The sequence below is a fragment of the Camelus dromedarius genome, chromosome 15 (genome assembly GCF_036321535.1).
Source record: "Camelus dromedarius isolate mCamDro1 chromosome 15, mCamDro1.pat, whole genome shotgun sequence".
Taxonomy (NCBI): domain Eukaryota; kingdom Metazoa; phylum Chordata; class Mammalia; order Artiodactyla; family Camelidae; genus Camelus; species Camelus dromedarius.
The window spans coordinates 1,418,194-1,445,901 of record NC_087450.1 but is presented as its reverse complement, the minus strand read 5'-3'; the positions used below and the strand labels follow the sequence as shown (position 1 = coordinate 1,445,901).

Sequence of the window (27,708 nt, the reverse complement as noted above, 5' to 3'; positions counted from 1 at the left end):
GTTACATTTCTATATACTTACTAACAATGAACTATTTAAGAAAGAAAGAAAGGAAACAACCTTACAATAGCAGCAAAAACAATAAAACACTTAGAAATAAATTTAATATGTCAAAAGGTTGTATACTGAAAACAACAAGCCATTGAAGAAAATAATTGAAGATGACATAAACAGAAAGATACCTCATGTTCATGGACTGGAATAGTTAAAACTGTTAAAATGTTCATACTACTCAAAGCCATCTATAGATTTAATTCAATCCCTATAAAACTCCAATGGCATTTTTTTCAGAAACAGAATAAACAGCCCTAAGATTCATATGGAACTACAAGAGACCCTGAATAGTCAAAGGGATATGGAGAAAGAACAAAGCCAAAGGCATCACACTTCCTGGTTCCCTGATTTCAAATTCTTTCACAAAGCTGTAGTAATGAGAACAGTATGGGACAGACGTTTAAAAATGTACACATTTACCAATGAGCTGGAAGCCCGAAATAAACCCCTACATATGTGGTCAATTAATTTATGAAAAGGGAGCCAAAAATATTCAATGAGGAAAGGCTAGTGTCTTCAATGAATGGTGTTGGGAACACTGGACAACCACATGCAAGAGAATTAAACTGAACTCCTGTCATACATCATTCCCCAAAATTAATCTGAAATGGATTAAGGACTTAAACATAAGATGTGCAATGATAAAATACCTAGAAGGAAACATAGTGGAAATACTCTTTGAATTTTTGGTCTTGGTGATGGTGTTTTGTGTATGACAACAAAAGACAGGCAACAACAACATAATTAGACACATGAGACTACATTCAACTTAAAGCTTTTGCACAAGAAGAGAAACAATCAGCAAAATGAAAATGAAACCTATGGTTTGGGGAGAAAATATTTGCAAATTTTTTTAACCAAAGTATTTGTAAACCATGTATAATTAAGAAGCAATCACATATATTCACAAAACTAAAACTGAAACCCATGAAATTGAATTTAAAAAGTAAATAATTTAATTTTTTAAAAAATAAGCAAAGGACCTGAATAAATATTTTTCCAAAAGAAGACATACAAATGGCCAACGAGTAGATGAAAATGTGCTCAAAATCACCAGTCAAGAGATGAATGGAAATTAAAATCACAGTTAGATATACATTTACATTGTCAGAATGGCTGGTATCAAACAGACAAGTGATAACTAGTACTGGAAAGAATGTGGAGAAAAGGGAACTCATTACTGATGGAAATGCAGATTGGTATAGTCACTACGAAAAACAATACAGAGATGTCTTTAAAATTCAAAAATAGAACTACCGTATGCTTCAGTAAATGCATTTCTGGACTAGAAGTATATCCAGAGGAAATAAAATCATGACCTATAAGAGGATTTTGCTCCATGTTCATTGCAACATTATTCATCACAGCCAAGACATGGACACAACCTAAGGGCCAATCAATAAATTAATATATAAAGATGATATCATACACACACACACACACACACACCATCAGAACATTATTCAGCCTAAAAATAAAAGTAAATTGCTATCTGCTACCACATGAAAGATCCTTGAGGTCATTATGTTAAGTGAAATAAGTCAGACAAATGGAAAGGAAAACACTGTATGATCTCACATTTATGCTGGTCCACGGACAAAACATTGAGGGGAAAGAGCCTAGACTAATAAGTGCAGCTCATTTTCTCTCAGACCCAAGGACATCTGAGACATATCCATAAAGAATATGAAAACTCATCATAAAATGCAAAGATATTTAGCCAAGAATTTAGAGTTTATGGTTTATTGGAAACTGAAGGCGTTGCCGCCTTAGTGACCATATTTTATCTGAGGACTCTCTTCAATGCTCGTTTTATGTCTTTGTTCTGCAGACTGTAGATCAGTGGGTTGAGAACTGGGCTTACAAAGGTGTAGAAGACAGCTATTATTTTGGATTCCTCAACAGTCTTCTCTGATGGTGGTCTTGCATACATGCAGGAGAGAGTCCCATAAAATGGGTTACAGCCAGCATGTGGGAACCAAAGGTGGAGAATGCCTTGTGCCTTCCCTCTGCTGACTTGATCTTGAGAATGGCAGCAATGATGAAGGCATAATACACCAGGATGATGGTGAAGAATTTGGAGAGGTTGAAGCCAGCTGATATGAGCATGGCAAGCTCTTTGACATAAGTGTCAGAACAAGAAAGCTTGATGAGTGGCGGGTCAGCACAGTAGAAGTGGTTGACGTTATTGGTCTACAGAAGTTCAAGTGGAAGGTCTGGATGGCCTGGAACAGCCCATCTGAGAAACCACAGGCATAAGGGAATGTGGCCAAGCAAAGGCAGACACGCATGGACATCTTCATACTGTAGTGCAGAGGGCTGCATATATATAGCCACTTAGCAGTCATAGGCCATTGCTGCCAGCAAGTAAAAGTCAGTGAGGAGTAGTGCTATGAAAAGGTAACACTGTGCAAAGCAGCCAGCAAAGGTGGTGGTCTTCCTCTCTGACAACAGGTTAGTCAGCATCTGGGGGGTTGCATTCAAGGTGGAGCACAAGTCCACAAAGGCCAGGTTAGTGAGGAAGAAGTACATGGGCGTGTGCAGGCGAGGGTCCAGTCTGATTACCAGCACCATGCCCAGGTTGCCTAGGAGGGTGACAAGGTAAACAACCAGATACAGCACAAAGAGCAGAGGCTGGAGCTCTGGGCGATCCATGAGCCCCAGGAGAATGAATTGTGTTATCACACTGTCATTGGTGATGGGCAATCTCTGAGGCTGTGCCTGCACCTGGAACAAATGCAATGAAAGCAGATGTGAAGGTGAAAATCGCAGTACTGACTATTGAAATGATTTTCCTCTCCGCCTCCAGATACTATCCCAAATAAATACTGCCGTAACCTGATGTCGTACTTCTGCTGAATCATTATTTCCATTTTCTCTATACTGCACTACTATTATATTTACCCTAGGTTCACCTGTATGAATGGCTGTACCTACTGATAAGTATACTTATGCCTAAGCCATTGTCTAAGCTGTCTATATACCGAAATACTATTGTATTTCTCTCTCTTACCTGCAGGCTGTACCTATAGATAACCATAATTATACCTACAGCTCTACCTATCTATACATCAAAGCTGCATATCCCCTACCTCCCTGCACTGTTTTCTCCCTATAAGGCTCAATTTAAAAGCCAGTCCGTTCTGAGAATGTCTCAGCCCATTCCTGTCATATATGAGTATAAATTAATCCCTCTCTACTATTTGCTTCATGCACACCCTACATACTCTATTTTGAGCGCATTATATCCCCATAATGTATCCCCTTTCTACTCATATATTATTTCTTCAGTGTCTGGGACAAAGTCTAGTTCATTATTGTACTGTGACGTCTAGGCATATATTTATATACTGAATTGTAAAAAGGAAAAGAAAAAAAAAAACAGTATGAGCATGAAAGAATGAATTATTTGAAAACTTGCACTCATCTCTGTATCCCTACAGAGCTTTTTGTGACGTCAGATCCTTAGAAGAGCTAAGGATTTTTTTAACTTTAGTGTACAAAGCTTTTATTTGAGAAGCTTTTTAATCAAGCAAATTGACAGAAAGTTGGTTTCAGAAAGTGTCACGTGGGATACTGGAATCTTCACGTTTAACAATTATCCAGGAGACTCTAATGAAGATGCTCCTAGAATCACACTTTAAAAAGGCACAGTCAAATATGTCAAATAAATGAATAAAGAATTATCAAATCAAATGAATTCTCAGGCAGTATTTCGAGAACAGTCTACAGTAAAGACATAATATGTTGATAAAGAAAAGAAGTAACTTTGGTGCGGTTAGTATTTAAGTTGTTGATCACAATTGTATTTATCCAGCGGTATTACAATCCTGATGGATTTTTATCTCGCATTCACCACTTAACTATCCTGAGTCCTCTCCTCCTTTCTCCCCAGATGCTTTTGTTTTTGTCTGTTCACTTTTGGTTAATTTTTCAAAACCTACACAATTCTTGTTTCATTTCTATGTTACTTTATTATAAGTTTTAGAAAGGTAGTGACAAGTTATTTTGCACCTATATCTCCTTCACCAAGAACATTATGTGCTTAGTTAATATTTGCTGAATATGCTAATAATAGTTACTGATAACATACAGTGATCCTTAACCAAGATTCATGTCATTTTTCTCATTTGCAAATGGACATAATATCTGTCCTGTCTCCTTCTCACGTCTTTGTGGATGTCAGACTAGATATTCATAAGACAAGTATTTCTTGGTACTCAGCATATTGTGTGATTAGGCACTTCAGTTACAAAATGAACAAAACCTTCAAAAACCCCTGCCTTTGTGGCACCCAGATTCTAGTGAACAGACTGTGCTGTAAGTAAGTCCATAGTGGTTCAAATGGAATTTGGAAGACAGGAAGTTCACATTTTAATAATAATACCAACAAAATTCATGAAAAGTTGACTCTTTTAGCAACAAATTGAAGGAGAAGGAAAGCAAGCAACAAGGCTCTTTTAAGAAGGGTGTTCTAGGAGGAATAAACAACAGAACTACTACTGAGCTGTCACCCCCACTCCTGGGCATATGTCCAGAAAAATACCAAAAGCAATAATTTGAAAAGATACATGCACCCCAATGCTCATAGCAGCACTGTTTACAGTTGACAAGGTATGGAAACAATCTAAGTGTCCATCTGCAGGTGAATGAATAAAGAAGATACAATGTATATGCAAATGGAATATTACTCAGCCATAAAAAAGAATGAAAATTTCCCATTTGTGGCAATATGGATGGACTTGGAGAGCATTATGCTAAGTGAAATAAGTCAAAAAGAGAAAGACAAATACTGTATGATATCACCTCTATGTGGAATCTAAAAAATACAACAAACTAGTGAATAAAACAAAAAAGCAGACACAGATATAGAGAACAAACTAGTGGTTACCAGTGGGGAGAGGGAAAGGGGGAGAGGCAAGTTGGGATAGAGGAAAAGGGTTGTTATGGGATTATACAAAATTATGTGTGAAACTTTTGAAAACTGTAAAGCACTACAGAATTTAAAGAATCTTTCATTCAATAAAAATTACAGTAAAATACATATAACATGAGATTTATATAAAAAAGAAAATATGAAGACACCATACGTGACCTTTCTTTGAAACTTGTACACATGGGTACAGAGTTCACACAGAGCAGCACAGAAGGTCATAAGTGAGGTGTTTCCTAAAACACAGATGTTTCACTTCATTGAGAATCTGATCCATCTCTACCTATCAGTTTCCTGCCAAAATGTCACAACCTCCACTGGAGAACAGGAGTTGGTGGTTAGTTGCAGCTTCTCTGCAAGAAGTGTTAGCAAGAAATACTCTGAGAAAAAAGGGTATCTATTTGTATGACAGCAGCAAGGTGGCTCAGGAGAGTCCTCATACTCTTCAGCACCCAGAGAGAGAGAGGTGGCGGTTACCAGGACAGAACATAATGGAAAGACAAAGATCAGGATGCTGGAATTCCAAAGTTATAAAGACACAGCAGGAAACTGGACTTGAGGTTTCACTTGCAGAAGGTCTCATTTATTATATGTCACTTAATGATTGCCTGTCGGATCTGAAATATCTTTAACTCACAAGCTCAGAAATTTATGTGGGATCCAGACGTAACCAACTGAAGTAGAGCAGTAATGCTGATAAGTGGAAAGAGGTTTAAAAAATAGGATTATAAAGAGTACGTGTTTACAGAGAAGGAAAATCACAGCTGGTCCGGCTGCCTGAGTCAGGCCAGAGGAAAGATTTGAACATCTTCTGCAGGTGGCTATTAGATTCCTGTGCTCTGAGGATAAGAAGTCTTATATTTAGGATCAGCTCTGTCTTATGCATGAAGACATGTCCTTATAATTGTGTGGGGTGAACAGAGTGTTTGCCTTTCTTGGTTCTTTTGCTCTAGCAATGGGTCTGTAAAATGTTGTCCAGAAAGATCAATAGAATTTCAATAAGTTTTTTGTCCAGGAAATTAGTTGCAGTTCAAACTCTGATACTGAAAACAGAAAGGGTTGCTTGTATATATTTTGAGCAAACAAGGTACAAATATGTGGGCATCAGTTTGAGACTTTAATACAATCTCCTCTTGACTGAAAATAAAGTAGAAACACAAAGACTTACTTCTGGTTCTGATAAGCATCTATTTTCTCAAACTGTGATTGAGGGAGTTCACTAATGCCTCTGTAAGCCCACAAAGGCAACCATATTTCTAGCAGGATATGGGAGGCAGGGGCCTGCCCTTAAAGCAGATCTCAGAAGGACTGAAGAGCTGCAGGAATGAGTGTGGCATTGGGAGTCACTTTTTTCAGAATTAATTGGAACACTTGGGGATCAGAAAGCAAATTGCAAGCCTCAGTCATATTCTCCATAATTTCAAATTACTGTTTTACCCTAAGACTTTTATGGGAACCACACGAAGAATTTCAACTTGAAATTCTGATTATCGTCTGAGTTTTTATGTTCTTCTTTTATACTGAAACTGTCTCCTCTCCAAAATCCAGAGCTCTTATCAGAGTTCTCCTTGATGGGCATCGCTGTCTGGAACAGGATCAGGCATAAGCAGAAACAGACAAGGTAATTGGCAAACACCTTTTATGCAGGTAATTTAGTTGATTTCTCAAAAGAAAAAACAAAAACTAACAGATAGGGACTTATTCTGAAGTCTTAGCTAAAGAAGTAGAAGCGCCACTCCAGGAACAGTGATGTCTAACTCACCCTGCCACGTGGCTGTCGAGTGGGGGGTGGGATTTGAATGCCTATTTTCACATACCAAGTTGACTTCTTTTTCTATTGTAGGTAGCTGCCATCCCTCAACCTGAAGTCACAGTTTGTCTTCCTTTTCTTCACATTTTTTGAAATATTCCCTTAGCTTTCCCTTCATCAGTGCTTTCCTTATTCTCATCAGATTTAACTTGGTCCTGGCATGAATTGAAGGGATCACATTGAAGTCTTCTCAAAAGATCCTTTCTCTGCCTCCCCAGAACTAGGTTTGACCTTCATCCCCCATGCTGTGGTACCACTCTGCCCCATCCTTGGGTAACACCCTGTGTTTTATTTACCTGCTGATAATTCTGTAGCCAGCATTAGATTGCAAACCCTTATGAACAAAGACTGTAACCTCGACTGCAAGTACAGGCTGTGGAGATAACAGCTGTTCAATGAATATTGCTGAATGGTTTAGGGAGTGTGCATGTTTAATTCAGTGAATGTACAGTAAATCTTGGGTATTTCTTCCCAAGTAACTTTGCTTCTTATTTAATGTATAACCTCAGCCCTCAAAAGTGAAGCTCTGCAGAGAGATGATGTGGGATGAGTGAATAAGTTAAAAAAAGAGGAAAGAAAACAAACTGGAGTAACTAGTGATAGGTACGAGGCACTGAATACTTAGTCTGTGCCAGGCATTAGCCTTATTGCCTCACAAGACTGAGCTCACTATTCCTCACAAACATCGTGGGTTGTTAGTATTATTATCTTCATTTTACAGATGGGAAACTGAGGCCAGTAGAGGTGAATCAACTTTCACTTGTATATACAGCTAGTAAGTTGAGAGGTTGGGATTCAAACCAGCTGATATGTAATCTTCCAAATCATCTTGCTTAGGAAAGACATGTGACAAGCTCACACAACAGTACACATTCTCTGGGTACAGGGGCATTCATTCATTCATCCAAATAGTTAAATATTTAGGTAAAACCTTCTATTTGCCACCATATGGTCAACACAGAGGGTGTAAGAGAAAGCCAAAAGGTGATTTGTGTCCTTAAAGTGCTTCTGTTTCATGATGGGAGGGATGAGGCATGAAAGGTCTACAGTCAGGTTTCAGATTATTATGAATTAGTGAAAACCATGTTGGGAAGGCAAGAGAATAGAGCTTGCACTGCTCAGAGAACTATACTGTAAAGGGCGTAGTGATTATTAACTTAATAGATATTTATTGAGAACCATTTATATTCTAGGCTTGGAGATAAATGCTGACCTTAAATTAGTGAGCAAAACTAGAGTGGACCTGGCCCTCATGAAGCTGACAATTCTCAGGCAATATAACCATGAATTGATCATACAGATAATGTTAAATTACAGTTGGGAAAAGTTCTGTAAATCAAAGTTATATGATACTGTGAGAATGTATATTAAGAGGATGAGACTTTGAGAGATCAGCCAGGTAGGCATTGAAAATGCAAGAGGAGAACTATAACTAAATCCCAACAAAGACGAAAACTAAAGCTGAAAATTAGCGAATGAAAAAAAGCCAGTATGTTGCTTACAGAGAAATAACCAATCATCTGGTAGGGCAACCATCTGTGCAACCAAACTAAAAGAAGCCAGAAAATGAAATATTTTTAAGTACTGAATGCAAGTATCTGTCTGTCTACATTCATGCCTAAATAAATTCTTCTTTGAGAATGAAAGTTAAGACAGGAAATTCTCAGACAAGTGAAAACAGAGAAACTTTCACTGAAAGAATTGATTAAGGGCATTCATCTCACAGAAGAAAATGAAATCATGAATGAAGGGTAAAAATCCTGAAAGGGTAGAAATCATGAAATAACAGTGAGATGCTTTGAAAAAGGTCACTAAAGTTAAATGAACATTGATACTGAATAAATATTAAACACAATTATAATTGTTATCATATGTAACATATATACTAATATTTAAGATACATCATTAAATAATTTATTATTCTATGCCTGCAAATGAAAGCATATGTTAGAAGCAGGATGTAGCCAGACTTAAACAGTCTAAGTTTCTTTTATTGCATCATAGCAAAGTAGACTTACCGATCAATGGAGACTTAGTTAATTCAAGTAGGTATATTAAAACTTAAGGGAATTATTAAAAATAGAACATGGAATGTGTAATAATCAAAGAAGAATTAAAAAGAAAAAGAATTTAGAAAATACAATTGAATCCTTAGTCAGTAAAGGGAAAGGCAGAGGGAAAATTTTTTTAAAGCACAAAATAACCTGTTAGAAAGAATCCCAAAGTATCAATATTCACAATAAAATAAGAAACTCGGTGATTAAAAAGACTCAGGGCTTGAAAATAAGAGTATTGTGATAAGTGAAAAAGTCAGACAAAGACAAATACTGTATGTTATCACTTATCTGTGGAATCCATAATATGAAACAAAACTAGTGATTATAACAAAAAAGAAACAGACTCACAGATACAGAGAACAAACTAGTGGTTACCAGTGGGGAAAGGGAAGGGCAAAGGGCCAAGATGGGGTAGGAAATTAAAAGATGCAAATGACTGTATATAAAGTAAATACCTTATGAGGGTATATGTACAGCACAGGGAATGCAGCCAATATATTATAATAACTATAAATGGAAGATAACCTTTAAAAATTGTAAGTCACTGTACTATAAATCCAGAACTCTATAATATCTAAACCAGCTATACTTCAATATGAAAAAGGGAGAAATACACACAATAGGTGTTAAGTAACTAAAAATGATTAAAAAAATACTGCTTATGGTAAATGCACATCAGACAGAACAGGCTTTTAGAGTGTAAGTATCAGAGATGGGATGAAAACTATAAATAGTAAAAGGAATATTATGAGTTTATTACTTGACATGGTCTAATTTTAACCTCAAGGTTTACAAAGAAAAATTGCAAAAAGAAATAAAGTCCACAAACATCTCTCTCAGTTGTATGTATGAAACAAATGCTTGGAGGGATAAGACCTGGAAAAAGCAGAAAATTCAACTAGATTGACTACTAGACCCCTGCTCTGCTCAGCTCCCATCTTTTATGAGAGATTTTCAGCACCGGAGGCTTCCCTGCCTTGTGTGCCTGAGGAGGAGACACCAAAGAATGCGGTGGGGCCCATGACTGGAGAGGTGTGCAGTATATGGAACAAAAGCAGCTTTGAATGAAGACTTGACAGTGATCAGATATGCTTGAATGAGCGGTCTTTATGGCATTTTCTATTTTGGGGTCCATGTTGGTAATAGTTTATGATGAAAAAAGTGAAACCACAAAACCAGTTTCACTACAGGGATATATATTGATTAAAAAAATTAAAAGAAATGATAAAAAAATGAAGGAAATCAGGCATTTCCATCAAAAAGCTTTATGAATGAGGATTCTATTGGACCAGTGCTAACATGGAAAGATAGTTCTTAGAGTAATGACCTAAGATCCCCAAAGATCTTCATTGATATATAATTTGAACAGAAGGAGAACCCAACCAAATAATCAAACAAAAACCTCTCATGCTATGGTTAACAAGTTTCTGGAAAATAGTTTGGAAATCATTAAACCCCCCAAATTCTAACAAATTGTCATTGCTGTAGCATCATCTTTCACTTATGTCTTTTATAACTTTGTACCTGTATGACTACTGTGGATAAAATTATCAGTCCTTTATTGACTATTGAATTTTAGAGCAATAACAATGCTATCTAGTCTTGTCTTTGACTTTCTATGTGTGTGTGTGTTTTTTAAATAGAATGAGGCAATGCTGTGAACACAAGCTAATACTTTGACACTTTCTTCCAAGTCTCACAGGCAAATTACAGGAGACAAAAACAAACTCCATGACAGATAGTGATTTGTTATTTTAAATGCTCACTAATTGGTAGAGAACATTGATATGTTACATACCTGTGACCAAATGTCTATGCTACTGGGCAAACAATTTCTTTTGAATCACTTTCCTTACTGTGTTTTTAACATCTTTGTTTCAAAAACTATAGATCAAAGGATTTAACATGGGACTCACAAAAGTATAAAAGACAGCTACAATTTCCCCCTGTTCTACAGATGCCTCAGAAGGGGGCCTCAGATGCATGCAGAACAGTGTCCCATAAAAGATAGTGACAGTGGTCAGATGGGACCCACAGGTGGAGAAGGCCTTGTGCCTCCCCTCTGCTGAGTGGATGCGCAGGATGGCTGAGAAGATGAAGATGTAGGAGATGAGGATGATGGTGAAAGAACAGGTGAGAGTGGCACCAGCCACCACGAACATGGCAGTCTCTTTGACGTAAGTGTCTGAGCAGGCCAGGACCATGAGAGGTGGGTCTGCACAGTAAAAGTGGTTGATTGCATTGGGTCCACAGAAGGAGAGGCCGAGCAGCAGGATGTCTGTGCCAGACCCTTTGCAAACCCATAAATATAATTAGCAGCAACAAGAGAGAGGCAGACACGTCAGGACACTTTGCTTCCATATGACAAGGGTTTGCAGATGGCCACGTAGCGGCCATAAGCCATCACTGCGAACATGTAATAATCTGTGATCACCAGGGCAATGAAAAGGTGGAACTGTATAAAGCAACCTAGCAAGGAAATGGTTCTTCTCTTGGACAAGAGATTAAGCAGCATCTGAGGAGTGACACTGGTGGCGTAACAGAGATCTACAAAGGAGAGGTGACTGACGAAGAAGTACATTGGAGTGTGAAGTTTTGAGTCAGTTCTGATTAAGGAAATCATGCTCACATTGCTGATTACCGTGATGAGGTAGATGACTAGGAACCCTGCCAAAAGGACAGGCTGCAGCTCCGCCCAGTCTGTCTGTCCCAGGAGAATAAACTCAGTCCCCACAGTGTAGTTTGTCCTTACCATTATGCTTGCTTAACTTCAAATGAGGTCTAAAGTAAAGGAAATAAAAATGCATTTGTCTCTGGTCATTTTTCCATTACCCACATCATGTCATCGGATACTTACTCCTCTCTCCAACTTGTAAATCTGTAACACAAAGAAATAGCATAGCAAGTATGAGATTGATGTTTCAGGTACCTAAACTAATAGAGTTCCCGTGTGTATAGGCAGTCACACTTCCAAATCCTGTTTTGAAAGTCTTTTCATACTTGAAAAGCTTGTATTCTTTCCTGATTTAGTTTTCATAAATTGTTTACTTATACTTCCCTTAAACATTACTTTTCCTTGAAATTAGGATCCTTTGTTTCCTATTATACCTTTTTTATTATATTATATTATTATATTACAGTGTTAATTTCTGGTGTACAGCATAGTGATCCCATTATACATATGTATTTATTTACATTCTTTTTTTGTATTGTTTTTCCCTATAGGCTATTACAAGGTATTGATTATAGTTCCCTGTACTATCAGTATGCCTTTTGATGTGGTATCAAAGCATCAGTCACATGTTTTCACAGCTACATGGACTCAAGGAGGTGGCACTGATAAATGACACGGATCCTTCTGGAACTGGACTCTGTACACCAGCCCTTCTAAACTCAAGATCATTTTCAGGATGATCCCTCACCCCGCAATGCATGACCACTTCCCCTGCTCTTGTCTGTATCAAATGGCCCACATATCACCAAAGCTTAAGACTCAGCTCAGGATACCTGAGCCTTTGTAAAATATAGCCAGTTATTGGGGGCACGAGTGTGTTCATGGGGCATGAAAGTAAATCCGTGCTCTTTGTGTAGAAACAGATAAGCATGCCGCACATGAACCATATGCCTGTGGCACGTAACACCACGCATGACAGTGATAGTAAATATTCAAGCTGGGAGATGTTAGGGGAAAAATAAAATATTAAAAGACACCCTGGATGGGGAGGAGACAATCATCAGAAGAACAGCAGAATTTAGATTAAGGTGTTTGATAATTCATCAGAATATGTTTCAGGCCATAATTTTATTTTTGTTCATTAAAATATTTATTTCTGGGGTGTAAAGTGTATTTTAACAACGACTAATCCTACCTGTGAAAGAAGAGTGATTCCCAGTGACAGCATGGCTGGGAAGGACCAGAGGACTTTATAGCAGAATCGTCATAGAGGGACCAGCTCCCTGTGGTGCAATTATTTCCAGCAGACAGCCATTCAGACTATAGACAACCACCACTGTTTTATTCTTTTTAAATTATAACCTGATTGAGAACATGATTTTTTTTTTGCCACTCCCCAGTATCATCAAGACATCAAATCTCCTGAAACTGAAGCAATGGGATTCATTATTTATTTTAATTTATGCCTGAGTGCCTCGATATTTGGAGACTTTTCTTGGGGGAAATATTAAGTTATCTTGCTTACAAAGGATAAAATAGAGCATGGTGTGCGGAGTAAGTTTGGGGTCTAGAAAACTGTTGGAGATCAATCAAGTATTGTTGACTGGTTATTTCCTGATTTTATTTTATTTTTTAATAGGTATTATACTGCACAGCAATGGAGTCATTCTGGGTATTCAGATAATATAAATGTGCTAGTGATTCCTCCTTTGTCAGCCTGCCCCACCCAGACCCGCTGTCTTGTTTCCAGCTGATTTTTGCCAGTGGGAGAAACCAGCAGCATGTCAGAGGTGGGAGGAAGAGAAGAGTAGCCAAACTGCCCTTTCCTTTTCTCCCAGTTTCACAGCGAAGGCACTGGAGTAGCTGCATCCTTCCAAGCAATCTCCTGCTGGGGTGTGTGTTGAGAAGAAGGTGGCCAGGGCTCCTCCTGGTTCTGGTCCTCACTGGACTCCAGACAGTTGTCCCTGCCTGGACCACATCAGGGCTACGATGGAAATTGCTTTCTGCAATCAGCCTCCAGATGCTTAAGCCTTTGACTGATTTCTTTAACATTTCTTTCACTGATTCTCTGTCTTTTCCTTAAATTCCCTTCAGTTAAACCGTCTGAGTAGCATTTTGTTATATTACATGTCCCTTATTCAGGTGAGAGTGGTACATGGTACTTAATATATATTACATTGGAAGTTGGAGCAGTAATAGTCATTATTGTAATAATAATTACTCCTCTTGTTAAAGTTTGAGATATCCCTGGCTTCATCATTGTTGGATGTTAAAGGGGTCATTGAATCACCCTCCTTCTGGCTCCTGATTTGGCGGAACAATACACAGGGGAGTCAGATATTAATATTACTGGCATCGCCACAGGTAAAGTCGGTTTCAGAACGTGGCTTAGACATGCTTTCCTGCCCCTCTCCTCTGGATGGAAGTCACCTGGGCACAGCAGAGCTGTGAGACAACTCTTGTTCCCTCCTTCCCTTTCCAGAGCCATGACACATCAGCACATCTGATTGAGATGAGACACACGTGTCAGTCACATAGAGAAGAGGATGTCTTGTACTGACAGCCAGGCAGCTGCAAATGATGCTTTTCATCATCTCACCAATCTCCATTCACCCTACCACAGCAAGCCTGTGGGGGTCGATGGAGAGAAATCAGAAATGTCCTTCAGTCTCTTTTCCTCCAAAGTCATTTAAAAACCTCTGCCTCAATCCTTGTTTTTGCAGTTGGCACCCCCGTTCACCTGTGTACATCCCAGAAGTCTCCGTCATCCTTGATTTCCTCCTCCCACTCCCTCCCACAGCCAGATATCACCTCCTTGACTTTTTAAATGCCTTGAGTCAAATTTTCCCACATGAGGAAGAAGAAGGAGAAGGATGGGGAAGAGGAGGAGAAGATGGAAGATTATGAGGTGGAGGAGGAGAAGAGAAGAAGGAAGGAATTCCTGCAATTAAAAGTAACCTTAGAGGAGTTTGCAACATTACTTTGACAGTTATTGGGAGATCGCCTTTCTTAAAAGCCAATCAACTTTTATTAATTCATTTCTTAAATAAAAATTTCAACTTTAAGGAAGTGCCATGATCTGGAATTGAAAGATGCAAGAAAAGTAAGTAACGGCTCTGCCCACTTTTTATCTCATCCACTGCCAGCACACTGTCAGCCTAGTACCAGTCCTTTGTGCCTAGATGTATAGAAATAATAATATATTTTATAATATATATTATATAATGCATACATTTGTATATAAATATATGTCTATGTAATGAATATATGTATATATATTCCTAAATTTTGAGAAATCTGAAACATAACTTACTATTAAACATCTAAACCCCTATGGTTTGGAGTGATTTCAGAGCCAGCCCAGAAATACATAAGACAGCAGTATTTGATTTGAAACCTAGCTCTGTGTTCTAGGAAAAATTGATTTAATTTCTCTGATATTCAGGTCTTTAATCTGTAAGAAATACTTTACAATATCTGTATCACAAGGACATTGCAAATGTTCAATAAACTTTGTCTTTCCTTGGCAATGAATGTGTACAACCATTTCTCAGTACTTAGCACACTCATGGCTGCTATCTGATAAGCACTCAGCAGAGGATACCAGCTGTCATGCTAAGAGGGTTGCAAATATACATGCTCCACTGCCAGACAGGGTAAAGAAAATGTGAAAATGTAGCTTGAAAATTTCTGGAAGTGCTCTCCTCTTCCACAGGAGTCCAATCCAGCTGAGCAGAGAGATGGTAAAACAAGTTTTTAGTGTGTGTTTTTTATTAGTGAATCAACTATAAAACCAATTAGTTCTATTTGTTCAACCTGAATTTAGGAAAATCCAGAGATAATGGAGACTACCAAGGGCATGTATCCAAGATTATAAGGCTGAAGATGACTGTAAAAACACCTGCAAAACCATCTCAACATGTCAACTATCATAAGATTAGTGAGCAAATTTGAATTTCTGTAATGAACCCAATATGTCACTTTAATGAGGAAACATAATTTCTTAACTACTTGTTGAAACATAATTTCTTCTAACCAACATATTTAATGAAGGATTTGACAGTGGCATGTATTTAGGCCCAAGTGTTATAAACTATGAATAAATTATAATATTATAGGAGAACTTTCATCCATTTCAAGTTCTTTATTTTATTATTCTGAAAATAGTTTTTGTCCAGTAGGTTTGTTGAAACATGGCTTTTTTTTTTTTCCCTAATCTGCAAGATCTTTGCCCAAGAGCTTTTGTTTCTTCCTTGCAATTTTATGGGAATTAGTGTATAAAAATTATATATATTTCACTCATCTTTTCAGAAAAAAATGTTAATGGCCCAATATCTTTAATTATATTACCTGGGGCCTTACGTCAAGGTGTAATTACATACATGAACTTGTGAAGTGTGGTTTTCTTTTAAAGAGCAGCTTTGGACTTAGTCAATAATTTAAATAAACTCTTTTGGTGGATCCTTCCCTTCAAGGCAATGGCCAGCCCTTCATAGTCTCATCTTTTTTCCCTCATATGACTGAGGAGGCCTCCCAGCACTAGAAAGGGAGGCTTTGATCTGCACTCATTATCTTCCTGCTTCTCTCTGGTCTGTCTTGGTCTCTGACATGGATGGTTACTGTTTGCTCTGTTGCTGGCCACCAGGACCAGTGCAATTTGGGGTCACTATTCCCTCTGGGCTGGACAGGGCCTGCTGACCTTCCCTGCTGACACTCCCTGCTAACCCGGCTGCATCTTGGCTCTTAAGGGAATTACAGACCCTGCTTAGGTCTGCTCTGTCTACATCATGAGTCCTGGCCTAGAACATCTGCTGTGGGTTCTCAGCTTTACTGGTGCACATGTCCCAGTCATCCCATTTAGCTATTTGCCTATTCCTCTATTAGGAAGATGTGGAATTTTGGAAACCTGGGTGCTGTTTATGTCCCATGAAAATGAGAAACTGTCGGAGCATTAACCCAAGTCCAAGTGTGGATGAACTGCTGTGTGAACCCAAGGTTTACTCCGCTGTGGCTGCCCACCAGACTGACTCAGGGCCACACCTCCAGCAAGTTGTGTGGGACAACCAGGCTCAGAGAGCTCTCCTAAGGCCTTAAATCATTTTTTAAAATGGATTATTAGTATGCCTATGCCCAAAGGCAAGACTTACTGCTGTTTATTTTTTTCTGTAATAATCTACATTTTTTTATGTGAGTAGTGAATGGTAGATGGAGTTAAAGAGAGGAAGATTGGCTTAATCATACAGAAGTTATAATATTATTGCATTATTTTTCTTATTTATAGTAGGATTATTATACATCTGGTCAGAAATACTAGGACTTGACTCTAATTTCGAGCACTAATGTAGATAAGGCCTAAAGAAAAATACTGTGTGAGTTAATATATATCAGTAGTCATGAATTAAAATATCTTTGGATAAGTGGTCTATGCTAATGTCTACTTGAATTAATTTCATTTAAACTGATCTTTCAGTTGGATCTGAGGGTCTAAAAACTGATTCCCTGTGTTTTAATTCACAAGATGAAATGTTCTTAGATTACTCACAAAAATGGGATAATGTACAGTTTACACGAAAGTCCATGAATTCACAACTTTCTGCCTAGCATCATTATTTTTTTATTCAGTAACTCTTCTTTAAAGATTAAATATGCACTCAAAGTGTTTACAGATTGCTACTGGGGATAGCAGATGAAATTGGTGTTAATTTTGTCCTTAGACAATTACTGTCCTTAAAAGAATGGAAAAGTTAAGAAGGAGGCATGGACCACAAGAGAGTTAGAGACAACAGTGGGCACTCGGAAGAGGGAAACATTATCTCAGCTGAGGATAAGGTACACAGACACATGGCAGAGACCTTTTAGTATAAAGGGAGGAATAGCTTTTTATGTGCCCAAGAACTACTTTCAGTATCAAAATCAGTAGGATGTGTTTTTGCATTTTCTAAAAGACACTATGTACATCTAATGATTAACCCATAAATTAAGATCTGCTTCATTAAGATGTAACTTTCGTCAGCACCTCTGGAGGGAGTTCTAATGACGTTCCATGGGTGATTTCTTGATGAATCCTTCAGGGCTGGATCCCATTCAGATATAAACCCCCCTATTTGGGGACCTTCATGGAGGCCAAGAAACCACTGTTCTCCACAGGTAAGTCTGACTGTTCTGAAAATCAAGAATCCATAAGAAATACTGCTTGTTTTCTTACTGTTTCTTCTTTGGAACACAAAATGGAATTAGTAGTGACTATAAGATTGCCAGATTGAGACCAAACAGGAGGCAGACAAAGTCCAGACTCCTTCTGCCAAAGACAGCAGGTGACTTGTGATGTATCAGGAGGTCAGGCAGGCCTTACCACCACTCCAGACCTTAGTTACAGATGCATTTTCCAACACAGCTAAGATGAAGAGCAGGCTTAGTTGTGGAGCTTTAGCTAATTTGAGGAATTTTAAAGATATATTTCTCTTTTAACTTGTTTTCCTTCTCCAAGACTATAACCTAAAAATTTGCTACAAGAAAATATACTCCCACTCCATATGCCTTTAATGATTTCAGACACTTATTTTTAAGAGAAAAATTTAAAGGGATTTGGATGAGTGTAAGGCTAAAGGTGAGAAGAAAAAAATATGTGAACACCTTTCCTTCCTCATCTGGAAAGGCTTCTGTTAGGTTTTTTCAATTCAGTATTACATTGAAAAGTGATAGCATTGCTCCCTCCGTAATAATCAAAGCAGATTTACATTGCCTTGTGTAGTAACTCAGTATCCACTGGTATCATCAGGTAAGTAAGAAATCTACATACCAGGAAAAGTCAGGTGACATGAGTGGAAAAGTGTACATTACTCATTCCATCCATTCATTCAACTAATGGATCCTACTCATTGACCACGATTCAAGCATTTGCCCAAATTCTGGGGATATGGCCCAAAGAAATTCCCTAAAATTCTAAACATGGGAGGGCTGACAAAACATGAAACTAAACTTATTTATGTAAGTAAATAATAACTTCAGAAGTGATCAATGGTAGAAAAGATAGATCATAGTTCATGGTAAAAAAGCTATGTGAAATGGAGTCACTTAGACAAGTGGTCAAGCCAGCCTTTCAGAGGAGGCATCATTAGAAGAGAAACCTAAATGAAGCGATGGAATGAGTCACTTACAGGTCTGAGGGGAGAATATTTTAGGCAGAGGGACCAGTGTGTGCACAGGCCTTGAGGCAGGAATGTGCTCAGCATGTTTAAGGAACAACCAGAAGGTCACTGTGGCAGGAAAAAAAGGACTGAAGGGAAAGTGGTGGAAGTGCTTGGAGTGATGGAAGAGATCACGTAAGTCCTTGTGGATCCTGGTATGAAGTGAAGATTTTAGCCCAAGTGTGATGGAACGTTAGCCAAACACTTTAGGTCACTAACAGGATGTGATTTATGTTTATAACAAGATCAGTGGCTTGTGTTGGAGGATAGAAAGTTTCCAACTGGAAGAAGAAAATCATTAACAGTAGCTTTGGCAAGAGATAATTTCATCTTAGACCTGACTGGTAGTGGAGGAGATGCTGAGAAGCTGCTCTAAGATTCAATAGGCAATGTGCTGAAGTAGAGCAGAGATTTCCTGCTAGTTTAGATGAAAGGTGTGACATCAAAGGTATGAGGTTAACTGAAATAGGAATATTAAATATACAATACAATGAATATTAAACATATAATACAAAATAAATTGGGACTTTGTGGGACACAAAGAGATAAGTGAAATCATAAGGAGTACTGGGGGAAGAAAAATGCAGACTATCAATTGTTGGTTTGAAACAAAGATGACAGGATGAAGAGAAATTCAAAGGACCCAAGAGGTTGATTGCTGTTGGAGAATAAGTAAGAAATCAGGAAGAAACTGAATCTGAATAAATATACAATGAGGCTCTCAAGGAGTATATGCCACTCCAGTTACAGCAGGTGTGCCTGCACTGGCAATGATAGAACCAATCTCCAGAAAGCCAGTCACCCCCTCCACTCCCTCCCTGATCGAGCACTGATGTCATGGTCAGACACGGGCAGCAGTTATGTTTGAGCATCTGAGGTTCTGATTCCAAAGAGGGACATGAAAGAGCCAACTCAGGTTCAGACGTGTTGGTGGGTGTTGCAAAGCAGCCAGCACAGGTGGTACATGGACTTCAAAGGTAAGGTGGGTGTTGCAAAGCAGCCAGCACAGGTGGTACATGGACTTCAAAGTATGTTTATCAAATATATTTTCCCATTTAAGCAGCACCACCAACCGCGGGAGGCACCTGCTAAAACTACTCCATCTCTGAAGGAGGTAACAACTTATTGAAACCTTTCTTTTCAAAACCAGTTTTTTGGGGTGCTGATCCATTTTTATCTATTCTTGAATTGCACACAATTAATTTCTCTTTTTTACACATGAAAAATCATTCTTCTCTTAAAAGAGAATATGAAAATGAAGCTATATCCCTGGTGCAATGGCCCCGAGGCCACCGAGTTTGTTCTGCTGGGACTGACCACTCACCGAGACCTGCAGCCCGTCTTCTGTGTGGTCTTCCTCCTGAGTTACCTCGTCACACTGGCCGGGAGCCTTGGGATGATTTTATTAATCAGATTCACTCCCAGCTGCAAACCCCCATGTGCTTTTTCCTCACCCACTTAGCATGTATAGATATGTTTTATTCTACGAATGTCTCTCCTCAGATGCTTGCACACTTCTTATCTGAGAAGAAGACCATTTCCTACACGGGATGTCTGGCCCAATGTTTTGTTTTTGTGACCCTGCTCCTTACTGAGTATTACATGCTTGGTGCCATGGCCTATGACAAGTACGTGGCCATCTGCAGTCCCCTACATTACAACAGCAGAATGTCCAGGCCACTCTTCATCTGCCTGGTCATCCTCCCCTACTTCTGGGGGTCCATGGTGGTCACAATGCAGGTGATACTGACCTCTCACTTGTCCTTTTGTGGATCCAACATCATCAACCATTTCTAATGTGTGGACCCAGCCCTCTTAATGTTGACGTGTTCTAACACTTATGTAAAGCAAACCGCCCTGTTTGTGTCCACTGGGATTAACCTCACAGTTTCCCTTCTCATAATCCTCATCCCCCATGTTTTTATTTTCATCACCATCACGAGGATCCGTTCCAGTGAAGGGCAGGGCAAAGCCTTCTCCACCTGTGGCTCCCACCTGACAGCTGTCTCTATGTTCTATGAGTCCCTGTTCTGCATGTATCTGAGACCAGCAAATGAGCAATCTGTTGAACAAGGGAAAATTGTCTCAGTGTTTTGTATTTTTGTGAGTCCCATGCTGAATCCATTTATCTACAGCCTGAGAAACAAGGATGTGAAACAGGCTTTGAGAAGGGTATTTAGAGAAGCCTTGGTAAGATGGGGAAAAGCTCTATCTTACCAGTTTCCCAATAAAAGAAGAAAGAATCCCTCAAAACAATCCAAAAGTATCCCTTGTTGGTTCTGCCAACATTGGGATGCAACCCTCTGGAACAGCAGTCATAGTTTATATGCACGCAGGGCTTGGGGTCGAGTGAGAGTCTATGGAAACAGAATGGCAAAGCTGAGTGGAAATGACGGTGGGCAGGAATCACGACAGCAGAAGTCAGTTGTCTACGATTCAGCCGGTTCATGGTTTTAGCATCACTCAGGAACTCATTTCCACTTGGTTAGTTAGCAGAGAAGTTCTCCCTTTCACTTCCTAGATCACCAGCATGGAGCATCCCTAAGCTGCTCTCACCAGCAAAGTGATGTGCATTGTAGTAAATTTCCTCAAGAACCTGGTTTTCTTCCCTGGTACATCTTATGTATATTCCTTAAAGAAATCTGATTATCTTCTCAGAAAAATCTCATTTCTCTAATTTTCTGTGTTTGCTCTGAATAAATCTTTGATGAATTTTTATGTCTACTTTGCTTGAATGGAGACCCATATATGTTTATTCTTTCAATCAAAAACCTGATGTTTTACATTTTAATGACCCAATGATTCATTTCATTTCCTTTAAATAAAACACCCTTATTAATATGAGATACCCATTCCTGATTTAGAATTTTCATTTCTTAAATAAGATATTTATATAATCTTGTCCCTACAATATTAACAATTGTTTGTGCCACAGTTTTACACATCTCTTTTCAGGTCACATCTCGCCACAAACAATTTTAAAATAACATCTAGTTTAATATGCATGAAATTTGGTTTTAGTGTTTTGCAACTAAATTGTAGCATAAGCATATTTCAGGCTGCTTGATACTCTTTGGAACTGACCTTTATTTAAAAGCATAATGTAACAACACTGACATGACATATATAGTTCACCACCTCCTTTTAATAATTAGGGAGTTTTTACTTTTGCCTCTTTAGGAAAATCTTTACACCTGTAATTTATTGCTTCTGATCAGTTATTATATTAAGATAGATTTCCACCATTTTATTCATTGTTGCTTTATATTTCTCTCATTTTGAATGCAGTGATATAAGAAAGCAACACCAGCCAATGAACACTTTAGTTTCCCCACATCCTTAATGGCCTTGGGAGTCTCATTTGATTGTGTGCATGTGTGAATATTGTAGATATAAATGCAATGCAGAAAGCATTCATGCATCAAATACAATTTGTTGGAACTCAACTTTTACTTATTTTACTTTTTCTCAATTTCATAGTGTGCTAGCTACAATGACAGTGATATTTAATCTCAAGAAGAAAAGAGCCTTTATCCAGAGGAAATTTCTCTTGAGAAGTAAACTTCTGAATGAAACAAAAATTGGGGTTCCAGATTAAAACATTGTAGGTAGAGAAATTGAAAGTCAGTGGCCCTCATCACTCACTCCTAACAGACACATAAGGATAGCTCTGATTACCTCTGAAGATCTCAGCCTATCCTGAAGAACAATATATTTAAAGGGAAAAATAATAGAAGCTTGATTTAGAAGGACCCTGAGTGGCCATCCAGTTCAACAATTTTACAGAACATATTTGAGTCCCTGCTTTTTTTTCCTATTTTCATATTCCAATTCTAACATTAATAAATAAATATTCTTTAATTTTATATCTTGGGATATGGATAGTTTGTTGGTTGTTTTTTCTTTTTAAATTTCTTTTTATCCCCTTTTATTAGTGGGGGAGGTAAGTAGATTATTTATTCATTTATTTTAATGGAGGTATTGGAGATTGAACCCAGACCTAGTGCATGCTATGCATGCACTCTACCACTGAGCTTTACTTTCTCCCCCTCGATGAGTTTGGATATATGTACTTTTTGTTTTTGTGCTTATAAAGCAATAATTGTTTATCATGGGAAATGGGTGCATAAGACATAAAGAACAAGTTTTAATTTTTGCTTAACCCTAGTATTTTATAAACTATCATAATGTATATATTGAAGTACCCTTCTTTTTCATAAAAATACATATAAAATGATTTGTCCTTTTTTAAATTGGGAACTTCTTTGTTTTAATGTCTGTATATATTCTAGTGCAAAACATGTCACATAATATTTAAACTCTCCTCTAAGATCACAGCCAGCACAACCTTCCGGGGGTTCTAGTTACATACAGCAGGACTCAGTTCTATTTGCATATGTCTGTGCTTAATTGTGTATTAAATGTAGGCAGGCCTCACTTTGAATATGCTGTGGTCACAGAGTTCCATGCAAAGCAAAGACACATTTCCAGGTTCCACCAGATTCATTTATAGGAGATCACAGAGAGTGAGATCTGCCTGCATTAATATGTCAGTGGTTCCCTTTTTCTCAACTATAAAACTGACATTATGATGAAAATCTTCACCTAAGTTTCTTACTATTCCTTCAGCACATGCTGAAAACTAGACTGAGTAAAAGTGTTCATTTCTAAGGCTCCTAAAAACATAATGTTAAATTAATTTCTAGAAAAAAATGTATTACTATTTTTCCTGACATCATCAATGTACAAAAAAGTGCCAGTCTTTCAACTCTCTTAAATATAATACACAAAACAGTATTTAATTCATATTTTTATTACCAAGAGTTTTACTCACTAATTTTAACATTTTAAAATTTTTATCAATTTTCTATTCATAGCCTTCAACATGTTGTTATTTGAATGATTTCTATGAACTTATATTTTGGTACTGTCTCCACTCTGTTTTATTTGAAGTAAAACCTTTTGTCAACTTGTTGGGTGCTGCTTAATTTTAAATTGTTTTATGATCAAATTCAAGTGACTTCTATTGTGAATTTCTTGCACTGCTATTAAGCTGAGAGACATCCTTTCACATTGCAGAAATATTTCAGTTATTTCAGTCTTGATCAACACGGAATTTTTTCAGTGACTGACTCACAGTTGAGGGTATGCATGGCATGTCAGTTCTTTAGAGGGGCAGTGGTTGGCAAAAGGAAATTCCAGTAGGAATAGGAGTCTGTATTTAGATATCTTTGTTGGAAAACTATGTTACATTATGGACACCGGGATGGTGCAAAAATATGTTTTTAGAAATGTTGATAATTAAACAGCATTAATGTCCCTAGGTTACATGATTTCCTCCTCATTTATAGGCCACGACCTTTCTGGCAAAAAAAAATTAAGTCACCTGTACATTTCATCCCTAAGCTGCCCTCCCTGAAGCCCCCATTCCATACATCTGCTCTTTGTATCTGGGGACTGAACTATAGCGATACTACTATTTTAATTTTTGAAAATTTTTATTGACATGTAGTTAATTTACAATGTTAGTTTCAGGTCTACAGCAAAGTGATTCAGTTATGCATGTACATTTTCTTTTCAGATGTTCTTCCATTATATGTTATTATAAGAAATTGAATACAGTTCCCTGTGCTATGCAGTAGGTCTATAGCAATATTACAAATAATAAAATATGTTTGAACATTTTCCAGTAATTTACAGTAAATATTTATCATGTGTATGGTGATATTCAATTGTTTGTTTTTATGTATATGTATGCATATAGCTCATAAATTGAACCACTATATACATAATTTCTGGGTTGAAAATATTGGATAGCTAGCAATATCTGCTTTGTATTCTCCTGAGATAAATTTGAAAGGGAAAAATAATGAATATGGAATTTCTCTACTAGGAATTAAAGTGTGTTTTAAATCCACATAAATTACAAGAATTTAACTTAAAATACTTATAGATTGGTCAAAGAAGAAATAAAAAGATTCATTCATTGTACAGAGAAGATAAAATCACAAATTGTGGGAAAATAAAGCATTGCTTAACAAACAGCAGTGGGAAATGGGTTAAAATGTGAGAAAAATTTTATATGTAATATTACAACATACAACAACATTGTATCTCAAATATTCAAGATACTTCTGTAAAATATGGCTGTGAAAATATTTAACTAATGTATGTCCTTTACTGGTTAAATATATATATATATTGAATTCTTCTGTTCCATTTTAAAAATTCCTTTCCTAAGAATTTCAGTTGAGACAACAGAGAAGCTAATAATCTTAACTACTATTTTCTAACATTAATAAAATTACAATGAATGAATGTAACAAAGCAGAGGGATTCTGAAGGCAAATTAGTGGCTACCAATGGGGAAAGGACAGGGGAAGGAGCAAGACAGGGCTATGAGATCAGAGGTACAAACTACTATGCATAAAATAAATAAGTTGCAGTAAAACATTGTACAGCACAAGGAGTAAGGTGGAGATTTTGCTATCACTTTCTTTTTTTCTTTTTTTTAAATTAAAGTATATTCAAATTATAATGTGTCAATCTCTGGTGTACAGCATTATGTCCCAGTCATACATATACATACATATATTCATTTTCATATTCTTTTTTACTAAAAGTTATTACAAGATATTGACTATAGTTTCCTGTGCTGTAAAGAAGAAACTTGTTTCTTTATCTATTTTTATATATAGTAGTTAATATTTACAAATCTCAAACTCCCAAATTTATCCTCTCCCATCCTCTTTTCCCACAGTAAACATAAGATTGTTTACTATGTCTGTTTCCATTTTGTATACTACTCAGCCATAAAAAAAGAATAAAATAACACCATTTGAAGCAACATGGATGGACCTGGAGATCATCATTCTAAGTGAAGTAAGCCAGAAAGAGAAAGAAAATACCGTATTATATCACTCATATCTGTAATTTAAAAAAAGAAAAAAAAGGAGACACTAATGAACTCATATACAATAACTTTAAATGGAGTATAATCCATAAAAACATTGAATCACTCTGTTGTACACCTGAAACTAATATAATACTGTAAATCAATTATACTTCAATTAAAAAAAAAAGGAAAAAGAAAGGTACAGTGAAATGTTTACTCTCAAACCTTACTAGTCATAAGTGTACATGGTTGATGCCTTCTGGAGAAAAATTTACCCACAGAAAAATTTAGCACTTAAGTCAGCATTTCCACATTTAGGAATCTATCCTAAAGGAAAAATCAGAAGGATATATACATAGATATATGAGACAATCGTAAAAACATACAGGATAAATATGATAGAATAATGGTTTCTGAAATAAACAAAAAATACGTCAAATGCAGAGAGAAGCTCTCTTTTAATAAGAGATTACAAATAAATTGTGCTTTTATTCAAAATTGAAACTACATTTTATTCCAAAATTGAAATAGCTTTCAGTATTTTCAATTTTATTTTCTACAACAGATATGTAATATTTTTATAATTAAGTTTAAGTATGATTTGATATTATGTATTACACTACATTAAAAATTATGTTCACTAAAATTTAGTCTGTATGAAAAAACAAACATTATATTATCAAGTAAAAATCAATATTCAAATTTGTATGTGGCATAATATTCCAACTGTGTCTTATTAATTATAAGAGTATATAAGTGTATCAATTTATTGAAAAAATATAACAAATACATATAGGAATTTTCCTTTGGTTTGGGACATACCATTGGTAAATGCTACTTTCTCACATCTGTCCCCATATTTATTTATCTATAATGAAAATATTCAATAGAATCAGTCTATTCAATCAACTGAGACTTAAGAATGACGTTCAGGTTTCTAAAACTGCAGGTCATCTGGATGATTTTTTGGAAATTAATTTGAACACATTATAGTAAATTTAGACATTGGTTCATATAAGCACTTAGTACTGTGGTCTTAGTTAAAAACAGAGTGCACGATATTAGAATACAAACATTTAAAGCAGTTTAAAGAAAGTTAAATTGGTTTTTCAATTTGCAATCATCTGGTTGACCACTAATGCACGTACAATGTGAATGATTCACATATCTCTTTATATACACTTCTATACTATTGATTTTCTCAATTGAAAATTTGAGAATGACTAGAATAGTCTTATCTAAAAAATAATGTTTCACAGATAGATTTATAAACCAAAGTAAACATTGGGTGTTCTCTTCCAGAGAGATGGGTAGACACTTATTCATCTGTATATTGTTTCAAGGCATTTTTTCTATCTACAGGTCAATTGATAGACTCTATTAACTCTTGATAAAGTAGACCTGAGTCAGCGCTACTACATGAAAAGTACAACGAGAATACCATTGTACTTTTTGATGACTGAATTGGATCCATATCCCTGGAAACTCATGGAGACATTGACAATTTTTATTTTCAATATGGAGGAGCATAACCCAGTATTTACAAATGGACAAAAAGTTTCTCAGTATATCTATGATGTGAGTTGGGGGGAAAATTAAATTAAAGTTTAAAGCATTGGGAGATCCATATATTTAAAATTTCCCCAAGATGAATCCAGAGATTAATTAGGCACTGGAGCCATTGTTCTATATCACAGATTGAAGAAGAAATTAGCTCATAACATTTCTAAAAAATGAAGTGTAAAACAAAACTCAGTTTAGAACCTCACGGTAATTCTGCAGACCATTAAATTCAAATGAGATGAATTTCTAATGTTACCATCACAATGAGTTAATTATAATATTTACACTCAAATATGTAAAGATGTTAAATTGTTATATGGAATTATTGAATATTACTCAATTTATTTTCAGAGGTTCTCCAATAAAGAAACTATATTTTCATTTCAACATTAAAGTTTGTATTAAAATAATTTGTCTTGAAGGTATTAATTTTGAGGAGATTTTATGAAGACAAATTATGACTATAAAGGACTAGGTTTCCTTTTGGAGGGAATCACTATGTTCTTACAGATACTTAGTATTTACAAACAGATGG

At 36.7% G+C, this 27,708-nt stretch overlaps 3 pseudogenes; 1 reads left to right on the top strand and 2 right to left on the bottom strand.

Annotated features, from left to right (window-relative positions):
* Positions 1 to 1,821: 1,821 nt before the first annotated feature.
* Positions 1,822 to 2,719, bottom strand: LOC116155456 (olfactory receptor 5M11-like; annotated as a pseudogene).
* A 7,952-nt stretch (positions 2,720 to 10,671) lies between these two features.
* LOC116155482 (olfactory receptor 5M5-like) lies at positions 10,672 to 11,609 on the bottom strand (annotated as a pseudogene).
* An 8,337-nt stretch (positions 11,610 to 19,946) lies between these two features.
* On the top strand, positions 19,947 to 21,255 carry LOC116155200 (olfactory receptor 5M11-like; annotated as a pseudogene).
* Positions 21,256 to 27,708: the final 6,453 nt, after the last annotated feature.